Source organism: Prorops nasuta, unplaced genomic scaffold, assembly GCF_024137725.1.
Source record: "Prorops nasuta isolate Cenicafe-Biocafe unplaced genomic scaffold, Cenicafe_Pnas_1.2 PNAS00173, whole genome shotgun sequence".
Lineage (NCBI taxonomy): Eukaryota > Metazoa > Arthropoda > Insecta > Hymenoptera > Bethylidae > Prorops > Prorops nasuta.
In genome coordinates this window covers 57,501-62,500 of record NW_027116969.1, presented here as the reverse complement: position 1 = coordinate 62,500, position 5,000 = coordinate 57,501, and positions in this window count along the sequence as shown.

Below are 5,000 nucleotides of genomic sequence, written 5' to 3'. Positions count from 1 at the left end.
CCGCTGGTTGGACGGGTCGGCTCGCGAGCGAGGCGTTCGGGTCCGACGGCCGAAAGCAATGCGCCGCGTTGGACTTAGCCGCTGGTTGGACGGGTCGGCTCGCGAGCGAGGCGTTCGGGTCCGACGGCCGAAAGCAATGCGCCGCGTTGGACTTAGCCGCTGGTTGGAGGGGTCGGCTCGCGAGCGAGGCGTTCGCGTCCGCCGGCCAAAAGCAACGCGCCGCGTTGGACTTAGCCGCTGGTTGGACGGGTCGGCTCGCGAGCGAGGCTTTCGCGTCCGCCGGCCGAAAGCAATGCGCCGCGTTGGACTTAGCCGCTGGTTGGAGGGGTCGGCTCGCGAGCGAGGCGTTTGCGTCCGCCGGCCGAAAGCAATGCGCCGCGTTGGACTTAGCCGCTGGTTGGACGGGTCGGCTCGCGAGCGAGGCTTTCGCGTCCGCCGGCCGAAAGCAATGCGCCGCGTTGGACTTAGCCGCTGGTTGGAGGGGTCGGCTCGCGAGCGAGGCGTTCGGGTCCGTCGGCCGAAAGCAATGCGCCGCGTTGGACTTAGCCGCTGGTTGGACGGGTCGGCTCGCGAGCGAGGCTTTCGCGTCCGCCGGCCGAAAGCAATGCGCCGCGTTGGACTTAGCCGCTGGTTGGAGGGGTCGGCTCGCGAGCGAGGCGTTTGCGTCCGCCGGCCGAAAGCAATGCGCCGCGTTGGACTTAGCCGCTGGTTGGAGGGGTCGGCTCGCGAGCGAGGCGTTTGCGTCCGCCGGCCGAAAGCAATGCACCGCGTTGGACTTAGCCGCTGGTTGGACGGGTCGGCTCGCGAGCGAGGCGTTCGGGTCCGACGGCCGAAAGCAATGCGCCGCGTTGGACTTAGCCGCTGTTTGGACGGGTCGGCTCGCGAGCGAGGCGTTCGCGTCCGCCGGCCGAAAGCAATGCACCGCGTTGGACTTAGCCGCTGGTTGGACGGGTCGGCTCGCGAGCGAGGCGTTCGGGTCCGACGGCCGAAAGCAATGCGCCGCGTTGGACTTAGCCGCTGGTTGGACGGGTCGGCTCGCGAGCGAGGCGTTCGGGTCCGACGGCCGAAAGCAATGCGCCGCGTTGGACTTAGCCGCTGGTTGGAGGGGTCGGCTCGCGAGCGAGGCGTTCGCGTCCGCCGGCCAAAAGCAACGCGCCGCGTTGGACTTAGCCGCTGGTTGGACGGGTCGGCTCGCGAGCGAGGCATTCGCGTCCGCCGGCCAAAAGCAATGCGCCGCGTTGGACTTAGCCGCTGGTTGGACGGGTCGGCTCGCGAGCGAGGCGTTCGCGTCCGCCGGCCAAAAGCAATGCGCCGCGTTGGACTTAGCCGCTGTTTGGACGAGTCGGCTCGCGAGCGAGGCGTTCGGGTCCGACGGCCGAAAGCAATGCGCCGCGTTGGACTTAGCCGCTGGTTGGACGGGTCGGCTCGCGAGCGAGGCGTTCGGGTCTGCCGGCCAAAAGCAATGCGCCGCGTTGGACTTAGCCGCTGGTTGGACGGGTCGGCTCGCGAGCGAGGCGTTCGGGTCCGCCGGCCAAAAGCAATGCGCCGCGTTGGACTTAGCCGCTGTTTGGACGGGTCGGCTCGCGAGCGAGGCGTTCGCGTCCGCCGGCCGAAAGCAATGCACCGCGTTGGACTTAGCCGCTGGTTGGACGGGTCGGCTCGCGAGCGAGGCGTTCGGGTCCGACGGCCGAAAGCAATGCGCCGCGTTGGACTTAGCCGCTGGTTGGAGGGGTCGGCTCGCGAGCGAGGCGTTCGCGTCCGCCGGCCAAAAGCAACGCGCCGCGTTGGACTTAGCCGCTGGTTGGACGGGTCGGCTCGCGAGCGAGGCATTCGCGTCCGCCGGCCAAAAGCAATGCGCCGCGTTGGACTTAGCCGCTGGTTGGACGGGTCGGCTCGCGAGCGAGGCGTTCGCGTCCGCCGGCCAAAAGCAATGCGCCGCGTTGGACTTAGCCGCTGTTTGGACGAGTCGGCTCGCGAGCGAGGCGTTCGGGTCCGACGGCCGAAAGCAATGCGCCGCGTTGGACTTAGCCGCTGGTTGGAGGGGTCGGCTCGCGAGCGAGGCGTTTGCGTCCGCCGGCCGAAAGCAATGCGCCGCGTTGGACTTAGCCGCTGGTTGGAGGGGTCGGCTCGCGAGCGAGGCGTTCGGGTCCGTCGGCCGAAAGCAATGCGCCGCGTTGGACTTAGCCGCTGGTTGGACGGGTCGGCTCGCGAGCGAGGCTTTCGCGTCCGCCGGCCGAAAGCAATGCGCCGCGTTGGACTTAGCCGCTGGTTGGAGGGGTCGGCTCGCGAGCGAGGCGTTTGCGTCCGCCGGCCGAAAGCAATGCGCCGCGTTGGACTTAGCCGCTGGTTGGACGGGTCGGCTCGCGAGCGAGGCGTTCGGGTCCGCCGGCCAAAAGCAATGCGCCGCGTTGGACTTAGCCGCTGGTTGGACGGGTCGGCTCGCGAGCGAGGCGTTCGCGTCCGCCGGCCGAAAGCAATGCACCGCGTTGGACTTAGCCGCTGGTTGGACGGGTCGGCTCGCGAGCGAGGCTTTCGCGTCCGCCGGCCGAAAGCAATGCGCCGCGTTGGACTTAGCCGCTGGTTGGAGGGGTCGGCTCGCGAGCGAGGCGTTTGCGTCCGCCGGCCGAAAGCAATGCGCCGCGTTGGACTTAGCCGCTGGTTGGAGGGGTCGGCTCGCGAGCGAGGCGTTCGGGTCCGTCGGCCGAAAGCAATGCGCCGCGTTGGACTTAGCCGCTGGTTGGACGGGTCGGCTCGCGAGCGAGGCTTTCGCGTCCGCCGGCCGAAAGCAATGCGCCGCGTTGGACTTAGCCGCTGGTTGGAGGGGTCGGCTCGCGAGCGAGGCGTTCGGGTCCGACGGCCGAAAGCAATGCGCCGCGTTGGACTTAGCCGCTGGTTGGACGGGTCGGCTCGCGAGCGAGGCGTTCGGGTCCGCCGGCCAAAAGCAATGCGCCGCGTTGGACTTAGCCGCTGGTTGGACGGGTCGGCTCGCGAGCGAGGCGTTCGGGTCCGACGGCCGAAAGCAATGCGCCGCGTTGGACTTAGCCGCTGGTTGGACGGGTCGGCTCGCGAGCGAAGCGTTCGGGTCCGCCGGCCAAAAGCAATGCGCCGCGTTGGACTTAGCCGCTGGTTGGACGGGTCGGCTCGCGAGCGAGGCGTTCGGGTCCGCCGGCCAAAAGCAATGCGCCGCGTTGGACTTAGCCGCTGGTTGGACGGGTCGGCTCGCGAGCGAGGCGTTCGCGTCCGCCGGCCGAAAGCAATGCACCGCGTTGGACTTAGCCGCTGGTTGGACGGGTCGGCTCGCGAGCGAGGCGTTCGCGTCCGCCGGCCAAAAGCAATGCGCCGCGTTGGACTTAGCCGCTGGTTGGAGGGGTCGGCTCGCGAGCGAGGCGTTCGGGTCCGACGGCCGAAAGCAATGCGCCGCGTTGGACTTAGCCGCTGTTTGGACGGGTCGGCTCGCGAGCGAGGCGTTCGCGTCCGCCGGCCGAAAGCAATGCACCGCGTTGGACTTAGCCGCTGGTTGGACGGGTCGGCTCGCGAGCGAGGCGTTCGCGTCCGCCGGCCAAAAGCAATGCGCCGCGTTGGACTTAGCCGCTGGTTGGACGGGTCGCTCGCGAGCGAGGCGTTCGGGTCCGACGGCCGAAAGCAATGCGCCGCGTTGGACTTAGCCGCTGGTTGGACGGGTCGCTCGCGAGCGAGGCGTTCGGGTCCGACGGCCGAAAGCAATGCGCCGCGTTGGACTTAGCCGCTGGTTGGACGGGTCGGCTCGCGAGCGAGGCGTTCGGGTCCGCCGGCCAAAAGCAATGCGCCGCGTTGGACTTAGCCGCTGGTTGGACGGGTCGGCTCGCGAGCGAGGCGTTCGGGTCCGACGGCCGAAAGCAATGCGCCGCGTTGGACTTAGCCGCTGGTTGGACGGGTCGGCTCGCGAGCGAAGCGTTCGGGTCCGCCGGCCAAAAGCAATGCGCCGCGTTGGACTTAGCCGCTGGTTGGACGGGTCGGCTCGCGAGCGAGGCGTTCGGGTCCGACGGCCGAAAGCAATGCGCCGCGTTGGACTTAGCCGCTGGTTGGACGGGTCGGCTCGCGAGCGAGGCGTTCGGGTCCGACGGCCGAAAGCAATGCGCCGCGTTGGACTTAGCCGCTGGTTGGAGGGGTCGGCTCGCGAGCGAGGCGTTCGCGTCCGCCGGCCAAAAGCAACGCGCCGCGTTGGACTTAGCCGCTGGTTGGACGGGTCGGCTCGCGAGCGAGGCATTCGCGTCCGCCGGCCAAAAGCAATGCGCCGCGTTGGACTTAGCCGCTGGTTGGACGGGTCGGCTCGCGAGCGAGGCGTTCGCGTCCGCCGGCCAAAAGCAATGCGCCGCGTTGGACTTAGCCGCTGGTTGGACGGGTCGGCTCGCGAGCGAGGCTTTCGCGTCCGCCGGCCGAAAGCAATGCGCCGCGTTGGACTTAGCCGCTGGTTGGACGGGTCGGCTCGCGAGCGAGGCGTTCGGGTCCGCCGGCCAAAAGCAATGCGCCGCGTTGGACTTAGCCGCTGTTTGGACGGGTCGGCTCGCGAGCGAGGCGTTCGCGTCCGCCGGCCGAAAGCAATGCACCGCGTTGGACTTAGCCGCTGGTTGGACGGGTCGGCTCGCGAGCGAGGCGTTCGCGTCCGCCGGCCAAAAGCAATGCGCCGCGTTGGACTTAGCCGCTGGTTGGACGGGTCGGCTCGCGAGCGAGGCTTTCGCGTCCGCCGGCCGAAAGCAATGCGCCGCGTTGGACTTAGCCGCTGGTTGGAGGGGTCGGCTCGCGAGCGAGGCGTTTGCGTCCGCCGGCCGAAAGCAATGCGCCGCGTTGGACTTAGCCGCTGGTTGGACGGGTCGGCTCGCGAGCGAGGCTTTCGCGTCCGCCGGCCGAAAGCAATGCGCCGCGTTGGACTTAGCCGCTGGTTGGAGGGGTCGGCTCGCGAGCGAGGCGTTCGGGTCCGTCGGCCGAAAGCAATGCGCCGCGTTGGACTTAGCCGCTGGTTG